Consider the following 11,554-nt stretch of genomic DNA (forward strand, 5'->3'; position numbering starts at 1 on the left):
AACAGACAATAATAAAAATAATCAACTTCTTTGTTTATTTGCTGTCTATTGTTTATAGTGAATATTCCAGAACTAAGGACATTTGTTCAATCTATCTCTGATACAAATATTGGTGTAAATGTCATTAAAGAACACAAATTAGGTGCTTCATGCTTGGCAGTTTGCATGACATGTGTAGCATAAAGAATAGATTTCCTTAAAGAAATTAGAAACTGAATCCTGTACAAATATATGCAAATGTATACTTGCATATAATTTCTATATGCATATTTTTAAGAGTATGTTTTCAAACCACAATCAGAAATATTTGTCTTAATGTACTGAAGGGAATGAAAGGCCAAATGCAATTAATAACATTCTGAGTTCCTTCTGCAGCATGCACCACCCCTTGCCAAAGAGGAAAATTGTAATCTCTACAGCAATTCCTTGTTAGAAAAGATCCTAGTACATACTGTGGGGAGGGGGAGAGAAGAAACAAGGGATGACAAGATTTTCATTAAATATACCTGTTAAAAGAAAAAATAACCTCAGGATGAATGAAAAGGTTTACCCTCAGTTACAGACCTCCACCAATAAACTCTCTATGAAATGAGTAAGGCTGGGAAAAATCTGCTTCGTTCTTATCTCTTTTTTTGGTTTTGAGCAATATAATCCATCTGTTCAAGCTAGCAATATAAGGATATCCTCATGCTCTGATTAAGTAGAATTCCAGGTGTCTCGTATATGAAGAGTGTTTTATCAGCTCACCATTTATAAAAAAAAAAAATTAAGATTTGTCAATTAAATAGGCAACAATAAGCTCCAGTGGAAAAAAGTAGCTATAAAAAATTTAGTTCTTAAGAAAATACATAAGTATTTCGACCCTATAAGCCAATTAAACTGGTAGAAAATAATTCTGTTCCTTTTATTACAAATTAATTTGTAATTTTTTTTGTTCCTTTTATTACAAATATACAAACTGTATATTTTTTTTCAGTCTTGCTTCTTCAAAAAATCTTGTCTTTAAAGTTAGGGTTTGGCCCAATGAGTACATTATTATTTGTCAACAATGATAGTTACATAGACCAATAACTTTCAAAAGTACAACTCTTGTACCAGCAGCAATGAAGTATTCAGCCAAAGAAAATTGCAGGAGCATATAAACTTTGATGAGCCTTAACAGTGAATAAGGGAACAGTAAGTTCTCTAGTTACACCAGTTTAAATGTCTGAATTAAAAAATATAAGTTTAATAGCAACATTCATGCAACAAGAGCAAGACAATGCCTAGCTTTCCTTAGGAGACATTGATTTTATTTTTAAGTTGATAGAAGTAGGAGCAACCTCATGATGGTCTAGCTCCTGAACTGAGGTTAAAGAAGGAATGTAGGAAACTGCCTTACACTCTGTGCTGTGGGCAACTTCTGCCACCTCTATGGCGATTTCTAAGCAAAGATCTTTTAAACACCTCCCTAAATCCCCAAAGTCTTCAGAAAAAAAGTGATGTTAATTTTTTTATCTCTTTGTGTCTGGAGGATGCTTCTGAGGAAGTGACTGTGAGATGTCAGTAGGAGTAAGAAATAGCCAGTGCATCATTATACATTAATCAAAACACAGAGGTGCCTTCATGTGTCACTTGCCACTTACCTTGGCATATTGTGGAGAGAATTATCAGAGTTATGTAAACACTGGCCACTGCTTACTTACAAAACAAGGCAAAAAGGTTTTTCCTTCATGGATTCAAATAGTATTGTGGGGAAAAAAAAAAATATTTCACTGTTATTATTTAAAAGCCATCAGTACAATGTCTATTGTATTAAGTTGAAACCACCTAGACAAGATGAAATACATTAAATCCACTCTGTTTCTTGACCCCATTCTGTGCTGTCTGCATGACAAGTTTTGCTAGCCCAGATGTCCCACAATCCAGGGACTACTAGATTTGTTAATTACTGCTAATTATTGGGACAGGTTTTCTTTCTCCATGCTTGACATACCTACTAATTGGCAGCACAATGAAAGTATATTCAAGGACTGAAATACAGCCAGAATAAATAATGACACAATGTAGTTTCTTGTTAGAGTACACCTGAAAATTGTCCTGTTTTCTACTCAGCAGTGTAATATAACCACGTTCCCTTCACTTTGATTTCAAAGCAGCTGGGTTTGGATGCATTTGTATGAGTTCTTTCCTTGTCTTATGATCTTGTGTTGGTTTGAACTTGCACAGAGTTTGTTGCATTCTTTATTTACCTTTCATTTTAAGAGTTGCTTTTTATCTTTCTAGGTCGAGGGGATTTAATTAAAAAAAACAAACCAACGACAAAAAACTCAAAAACAAACAAACAAAAAAACCCAAAATATCATGATCAAATAAGATCTATGAAACCTGATGTATTTTTCCAAATTCTGTAAGATTAAGAGGTTAAAATAATAAAATATGTTTTCAGTTAACCTAAAAGAGAGATCACATTCTGAAAATATTCCTTTGGTCTCCCAATGCAAACATATGACTCAGTTATACACATAGGTGTTTGTCTTAAAATAACAGCACTGGGAATATGGAAACAGCAACCTATCTGGCATGATAATCTTCCAGTGGTTCTAATCCCCCTATACATCCCTGTTGTTTCTGAGGTTTTTGTATTTATCCAAACAACTCCTTCAGACAGCTGTCCACAGCCTGGTGTCAGGAATTATGAGTAATGCACACATCAGTTTCTGCTGAACCTTTATCCTGAGATTGGCTCCTCCATCTCAGAGGTTAGCTTGCTCTCCTCCACTTGTTTGTCTAGGAAGGCTTTTTCCTCCAGTTGCTGAGGCTGAGTGGCACCTGAGCCCTCACACTCTCCAGGAGGCTTACCTTTGCACATTCCACCCCTTCCTTAATCCCTCTTGGTAATGTCTTTGTGCTATATGGAACAAATATATTTGTATTTCGTGCTTAGCATAAAGCACTCAAGCAATGTCTTCTAAAGCAGGACGTGGATACATGTGTGTTTATTCTCACCTAATTATGTGCTGTAATGGCAAATTATTTTGATAGGCAGAACAGAGTCAGCTTGCGTTTCCCAGAAGCTCTGGAGTGCTGAAAGTTTCTTGATTTGTTTTTCTCTCCTGTCCCTGTACAAGACAGTAGAGTTGCTCCACAAGAGAGCAAGCTGAGATGATGGCATTCCCTAAATCTGAACATTTTTACAGTTGTTGGAAAAGACCTCTCCACTCTGTTTTTGGCTGCTATACTTCCTTTCCTATCCAAACAATTCCTTTGGGTTAAATATTTCCCTGTACTGATACTAAGCTAAAAGCTCAGCTTGTGTTTTTTCTTGACCGAAAATTTCCCAAATGGGAATGGATTTCTAACTTATAAAGGAAATTATGTAATTTGTACCAGTTCAAATATACCATCCATCTGTCACACTGTTTAAACTGAATTATCTTGTGTCAGAATACAGCCTGTCTTTTTCATGGTGAGACATATTTTGACACTACATAGACACTGGGGTTTTGATTCCTGTGAGCTCTGGGATAGGAAACTTGATTATACGTTCTATGAAATACTAAAATATGGCACAATATAATAATAGCTTTAATGGGAAGATAATTTCTAGTGGAATTTACATATGTGGCTGGAGGGTGGAAACATTTTTTGAAAGCAACTGTTCTATAAACAAATCTGTATAGTAAACCAGGCATTCTATCTTGAGACATGTAAAAATAAAACACATTAGTTACACTTAGCCCTAAGCATTCAGCATGACTTTCCTTCAAATTCTCTGAAATACTCAGGAAGGTCTGGCTACTAACTTATCAGCAGTCCTGGCTAACTGGGGAGGTCACAGGTGATTGGAGGTTAGTAAATGTGACACCTTGCTATAAGAAGGGCCTGAAGGAGGATCAAAGAACTACAGGCCTGTCATCCTGATCTTAGAGCTGGGATCCTGAGTGCTGTCAGGATGTACAGGACAGCCACAGGATCAAGCACAGACAGTGTGGGTTTATGGAAGGCAGGTCCTGCTTGAGCAACCTGATGTCCTTCTATGGCAAGGTGAGCCACTGAAGGGATGAGGCTGTGGATTCTGTTTACCTGGAGCTCAGACACTGCCCCTGACACTGTCTCCTACTGCATTTTCCTGAGGAAACTGCCTCCTCATGGCCTGTGTGTGCTCTTTGCTGAGTTAAAAAACTGGTTGGATGCTGGGTCCAGAGCAGAGTTAAATCCAGCTGACAGCCGGTCACCAGTGGGGGTCCCCAGGGCTCAGTTTGGAGCCAAGTCTGTTTAATAGCCTTATCTTCTGTTTAATATCCTTATCAATAATAAATAATCATAAATAAATAATAATCAGTAAAGTCCTTATCAACGATCTGGATGAGTGGATCAAGTGCACCCTCAAGAAGTGTGCAGACAACACCAAGTCCTTATGGCCATAGAGTTCCAAAACAATATATTCCATACTAATGAGAGACTGTTTCTGGCAGACTTGCATTTAGGAGCAGGGGTATAGAGAGTGCTCTTTTTTGTTTGAGAAAATTATTTCTTTCCCAAGTAATGTTACATTGTAAAATGTTCATGTTGTTTATAAGCTGTTCAACCTGAATCCCCTCTGTAGTGACAGAATGTTTTTTATAAAGGTGTGGGATGGTGCTTCCAATACATTTTTTGACATTTTCCTGAATTCCACTTAATAATGCTAGGATACATTCCCAGTATGTATTTATTATGTATTTTATACTAACACATACTGGGAAGGTCAAAAGCAAAGAGGATAAATGACAATTAATAGAGGGTACTAGTACACCATTCTAAATTAGTAAGATGAAGGAATTTAGCACATTATATGTAAACTCTAGAAAGAGAAATAGTAGCTAAAGAAAACAGCAACAGATAGAGTCAGAAAACACAGACAGGAAGATAAGATGGTTTCTGTGATGCAGTAGTAATAGAACACATAATGTATAACTCTTAGGGCTGCTTGATATAAATCATCCTTCACCCTTATATACCTAAGTCTGCTTTTGAAGAGCTTGGTTAGAGATTGATGGATAAGTAGGGGAATATTGACATACATGGAAAAACATAATTTTATTTATTTTGTATATATGAAATACGAACATATCACCCATTGTGTGTTGGGCTCCAGCAACAGCAGAAATTCACTTTCCTGTCAGAGTTGATCTGCCTGAGGGTAAGCACTACTGAGAGACCTGGACAGGCTGGATTGGTGCTCTAAGACCAATTGCATGAAATTCAGCTGGGTGACATTCTGGGTCCTGCACTTGTGTCACAGCAACCTTGTGCAATGCTACAGGCTTGGGGAAGAGTGTCTGAAAGCTGCCTGCTGGAAAGGGACCTTGGGGTGTGGGTCATCAGCACCAATGGGGCTTCAGTGTGAATACTCTCTTCAGCTTTGAGCCTCCTCACTGCAAGAAGGACATTAAGGTCCTGCAGCATGTCCAGAGAAGGACAACAGAACTGGTGAAGGGTCACAAGCACAAGTCTTTTGAGGAGCAGCTCAGGGAGCTGGAGCTGTTTAGCCTGGACACTGAGGGGTGAACTAATTATTTTCTATATTATATATATAGAAATATATCTATATTATATACATATAATTGTTTTCTATAACTACCTCACAGGAGGCTGCAGTAAGGTGGGCATTGCTCTCCTTTCCTATATAGCAAGTGACAGGACAGGAGGAAATGGACTCAAGTTGCACCAGTGGAGGTTTAGATTGGACTACTGGAAATATTTCATCACTGAAAGGTGATGAGGCACTGGAACCACCTGCCCAATAAAGTGATATCCATCCCCAGAAATGTTCAAAAATTGTGTAGATAGATGTATCTTGGAGATATGGTTTAGTGGTGAACATGGTGGTGATGCTACTTTAATGGTTGAACTTGATGATCTTAGAGATCTTTCCCAACTTTAGTAATTCTGGGAATCTATGATAAAATTCTTCAGTCTGTGCACTTTAATTTGCTCCTGATAAGACTTTGCTATTTAAGAGCAAAATAGCCTGGTTTACATGGAAGTCTCTATCTGTGAATGTCATCTACATTCAGTTGAGGATCTGGCTCTGTCTTGATGAATCTGGGAACAAAAAAACTTTTTACAAGTATCTTTTGAGTTCAGGGATTTATTTGTTTTTCAAACACATCTTTTGGTGGATGCCTCAGCTTGGATGAATATCTCTGAGCACCATCAGATGTAGCAGTGTTACAGGAATATACACCTGTGTAATCACATGGGGCTCCCATCTGCTTCATCCTGAGGCTGGCAGGTGACATCTTCTGTACCAAGCTGCAGGATTAAGGAGCGTGCTGGTCCATGAAGACCATCATGGTTGATGCAGTGTGTATTGACCTGCACCACTGCATGTCACAACTGAATGCCAACCCCACCTGTCTTGGAAGAAGAGTGTGCAAAAGCCCCTGATGCCAGCAGACGTTGTCAAATATTGAAGGTTGATGTGTTATTTTACAGTGGAATGACCAGGTAAAGAAAGGGGAAAGCAATTACAGCCTGTAACGTGGAAAGGGGTTCTATTTAAATATTTAAATTATTAATTTTTATATCTATAAAGAATATATGTATAATAAGGAGAAAGACACATTACTTTAGGTCACTGTAAGTATATATTTGTAGTTTGAGTGCAGAAATAGAGACTTTGATGAGATGAAAAATGTCATCATTTGTCTCTATTTTGAATATTAGGGTACATTTACAATTATAGAGCCGGAATATTTGAAGGAAATTTGAAGGAAATGTTGATTGAACCATTTTCATATGGTCTCTGTGCTGTATCTGGAAAAACACAATAATTTCTCTAAACACATTGCAGTACTGACAGTCAAAGCAGCATTTATCTTACAGTCCTTCCTCAGCAAATTCTGCTACAAGTCCTGACAGTTTGAGAAGGTTAGTTATTTGTAGGTTCTTCACTCAAGGATTACAGTCTGTGTCAACAGTGAAATTGAACCTCCAAAGATCCCATGGGTCTCAAAGATTTAGGTAAGTGCCGAGAAGATCTAAACCACAAAAGCTTTGTTATCTATTTGCAAACTGCAATTTCTGTTTATGAGCTGAACTTTTAACCTACTGCCCTCTGAATGTTCCCTCTCTCACTATCTTCCAACCCTTCTTAATCATAGTCTTAACCACTCAGCTCTCTTATGCACCTGTATTTTTACAAGAGAGCTGGTGTACACTGTGTCCTTCCACAGGGCTGAGTCTTCTTTCTGCAATCTCATCACTTGGGCTTGGTTTTTGTTCTAAGGCACTGGTAGAGCGGACAGGCAGTTCAGGAATTGCACTTTGCAGGGATCAAATTGCAAATTCTTGTAATTGAACTCTGAGAGCAGCTGATAATAGGGTATGTGGTTGGTAGTACTGCAGGAAGTTTCAGGTGAGGGTCATTTTATGAATGCTTATTATCACTTCAAAGTGCTACACAGAGAAGCTGAGAGAAAGGAGAGTAAAATGATGGAAAAAATGGATGTTTCTTGCAGCCACTAATTTGTATCAGGAAAGGATGATGAACTTTTGGGAAGATTTGTTCTTTCTGCCAAGGGAACAAAGAAACAAGCTCTCTCCTTCTTTGCCATTTAATAAATGAAAAATTGGGAGATGAAATCACTCTGCATTTTGTACCTTTCCAGAGCTTATGGGAAGCCAGTGAGAAATACTATATGTTTTCACTAGGCAGGATCATCTTAAGATGCAAACTGATTTAGGTCATTGAAGTTAAACTGATGTTTCCTGTGTAGGAATCTGGTGTGGAGTGATAATGCACTAAAAGCACTTCAGACTTGTGTGTCTCTATTTAAAGACTATCAGGGGAAAAACATGCATTGAGTAGAACAGATTTTCATACTCAAGAATGTATGCTCCCTTCTGTTTTTTCAAAATCCCTGGATCTTAAACATTGCTACAGAAATAATTTGAAGAGTTTAAATATTTAATTATACTTTATCTGAATATTAAATACATAGTTAGCTTTGTGGCTCAGTATCATTAATGAATCTTCAAAGATGGAAGAGAAGGTTACAGTAGCTGGAGAAGAGTTGGGAGCTGGGGTAACTTTTCTATTAGTAAGAAACATTAAAAAAAAAAGAAGCCTGAAATATACAATACATCACAAACTACACAGTGAGCAGAAGGCTATAAAGGCAAAAAGCAAAAGCAGGTCACATTTAGAGATCTTATTTAAGAGTTTATTTCCATTTTATTCAGAATCTGTTTGAATAGAATAAAGATTTATATTTGTTGTAAAATATAGCAGAAAGCATTTCCAAGATTTTCAGCTATAAAGGATCTTCACAGGGAGTATGTAAGATATGGACACAGGTGAATGATGGTGTGCCTTTGGGCATGACAACTAAAACAGCCATGAAAATTGAATTTCTTATAGTCTTGGAAAAATAGCTTCACTGTGCTAAAGGATTAATTTCCACCTCATGAGTAAGAATATCAGTTCCTGTTTTGATAAAGTAGCAAATCTAAAAGATAACAAACTCCCAGTTATCTCCAAGGCATCCACAAACTGGTGAGCCCAAAGAGCTTTTCCACGCTCACTATGTTCATATGAAGAGCAAGGAATTCCTTCTGCAGCAATACCTTGGACTTGAAGCCAGACATCTGGACATATAAAAGCCCTAAACTGCCTCCTTTTTCACATTAAGTCAACCAAAATCTTAAATGTTCTAAATTTTCTGAATGTTCTAAATGTTCAAGCCAATTTGCATGGAGAACTTAAAAGATTGATTTAGGAACTTTTAGACAATTGCCTTAAAACTTGGCCTATTATTTAAACATAAATTTCAGTTAGCTGAAAATTCCTATGTAATTTTCAAGGACCTCTGCTCTACTTAAATTTGTAGCCCTTCACCTTTTCCTAGAGGTCAGAGAAAAATATAGAAGATCCTCACAGATTATTAACACAAAGAAGGCATTTAATTACAGCATTTTAATGCAGAATCATCTTTGAATAATCTCTCTCAGTCACAGAATCATAGTGAAATATTTCCTTTCTGGCTGGATCCTCAAAAGACAAAATATTTCAGCATGTGGTCAGTGCCAGGTCATGCCAGGTGGTGCAGATCTAAATTACTGGAGGGCATCATGGACATGTGGTGAGGTACTTCTGTCTCTCAACTCCTAACATGTCTTTTGTTTATTGTCTGATGTGTTCAACGCTTGACAAAATTAGGATTCATTTCCTTCATAATCACGTGGGGGTGTCAGGAATGAGGTCTCTATCCTTGTGGAATAAGAGGAAGCAGAGGCTGATTTTCCACTCATGCCTTTAGTTAATGGGTAGCAAGCACAAGTGAACAGCTTCTTCAGTCCTTCATCTTTTCCTACTGTGTCTGTTTTTTCCTGTGTGTGTATCTCCTGGGAAGGCAGAGTCTGTGAAAGTGAATGAATGGGACTCGGAACACTCTGAGCTCTTCCTTTTCCCATGGCAATACTTGCTACCACAGTATTTTATGTGATGGGGGACTCTTTAATATAAACAAAATGATATTTTCTCACTCCATTAATATTCAGTATGTTTTCTGAATATTTTTCACTATACAGGTTTGTAAAAAAAACCAAACTGTTGTGTTTCTAACATTGCTGTATCTTACTGATATTTCAAGAACATGGGAAAAATTCTTTGTCTCTGATTTTGAAAAATCTAGAATCGATCTCTTCTCAAAAATCACAACCCCAAAATTAACTGTGTAAAGATTTGAAGGAAATGTGGGTTCTAATAATACCCTGAGAGCTTATTAAGCTCTAATCTAATCACTGAAACAGTGGGGAAGGTGAAGGATCCACTAATGACAGCTCCTGGTTTGCATTGATTTAATCAAACCAAACCATTTAAACTGACAGCTGCTGTTTCTCAGAGTGGACTGGGGGCTGCAGTGTTACAGCATAAAACGTGAGCTGCTTGTACTTGGAGACTGGTGAGAAATCTCTGCTTGTATGGGCATAGAGCAGCTCAGTGCAGGATGTGGGAGAGCTGAGTTTATCAGTGTGCTTGCAGCAAAGTGGCCTGGATTTGGCATTAGGAAGGCTTCCCATCCATTTTGGAAAATAACTTTGGGTGGTGTCGCATTCAGGGATGCAAAGATACCTTTTGAGAAGATGAGAGTGTGATGTGCTAAAACTGAGAGACACACCTGTTGTGCTGGTTCTGAAAGAAAGTGGGATTTATTGTGGCATAAGAGCAAAGGGTGAGCTCCTTTGCTCCTTCTGCTTCTCTTCTTGTTTATCAAGTAGCAGATGTGATAAAAGAGGGATTCAACATCCAGTCAATATCATAGCTGTATCTAGGCAGGCAGCTGACCTATGGGATTTTGAGAAGTTTCTTGTTCTGCATGTATAAATGTTCCTTACTTATAATAGTCTTTTCTTTAAAAAAAATACGTTGTGCATTTTCTTTTGCAACAGAATTCAGGTTTTCATCCTACCAGCTGCTGAGCACTTCCAGCAATGATCTGGCTGCTTTCAGTTTGACTGTATGACCATGGCATCTGAGGACTAAGTACCTTGGAGAAATGAATCCTGTTTGTTCTGACATTGCTTTTTTCACTTCTTGCTTGAAAATGCTGTACCTATCTACCTGCTCATGATAATTAAGGAATAAAGAAACAGCACCAAAACACAGTAAAAAGCCAAACTAAATCTTTCAAAAGTGGGACTGGACCATTTCTCAACTCAGCTCTGTGGCAGCACAGTTTAATGTTACTTGTGAGCCTGTCCTAGATATAAAGCCACTGAGGAGTGCAGCAGGCAAATGCCAGGCCACCTGATTGCACCTAATTAATTTATGAGATTGCAATACTTCTGTCAAGTGCCAAGCAAAGTTTTCTGCTTGCACTGACTGTTGCCAGAGTTGCAATACTGAGCAGGGTTAGGCAGCTGCTAAATAATTCATGGGGTGAAGTGTGTTTAAAAAATGCCTTCTGATAAATTTCCATTTTTATAGACAATCCAAAGAGTCAATATACCTGTCTGACTTTGTATCAATAGCTGTAAGCTCATGGCTGATGCCATGCCTTCCTGAGCAGCCTGGAGCACAGGGAACAAGAACACATTGGGCTGTCTCTCAATATTGTTCTATATCATGCAGGCAATAAAATTGCTAGGAGGCTGACTGTTGCCTAATTTTTTTTCTGTATTGAAAATATTTATTTTAGCTTTTTTTTTTTCCAGACATTTGTCAATATTTTTCATTTGCCATCTTTCCCACTATGAAACAAAAAAAAAAACCCCACCCCTCTATATTTGTGCATTTATGCTTTGGCTAGACAGCATTTCTGCATAGCCTTTTTGGTTTTATATCTGCAAAGGTGAATACCACTGCAAAGAAGTGCAATCTGGGGATGGCAATGAGAGCTGAATATTCTGACTGAGTTTGCAGGCATTAAAGGATCCAGCAGCTGCAGGATGATACTGGCAGGGATTCACACAGCAGTAGCTGATGTCTGGGCTAATGGGAGGCTTTGCTCTGTACTCCTGGACGCTCTGAACCCATCTCTGCTTGTTCTCTTGCCAACCTGAGGCTGGCCAATAGACAAAATGC

General features: G+C 38.0%; 1 long non-coding RNA gene across 1 annotated transcript; it reads left to right on the top strand.

Annotated features, from left to right (window-relative positions):
* The first annotated feature begins 9,873 nt into the window (after positions 1-9,873).
* Positions 9,874-10,642, top strand: LOC111928955 (uncharacterized). The gene is made up of 2 exons (XR_002864395.2): positions 9,874-9,932; positions 10,420-10,642. It is a non-coding gene; the product is annotated as an uncharacterized LOC111928955 (long non-coding RNA).
* The last annotated feature ends 912 nt before the right edge of the window (positions 10,643-11,554 follow it).

Source organism: Cyanistes caeruleus, chromosome 5 (assembly GCF_971803275.1).
Source record: "Cyanistes caeruleus chromosome 5, bCyaCae1.hap1.1, whole genome shotgun sequence".
Classification (NCBI taxonomy): domain Eukaryota; kingdom Metazoa; phylum Chordata; class Aves; order Passeriformes; family Paridae; genus Cyanistes; species Cyanistes caeruleus.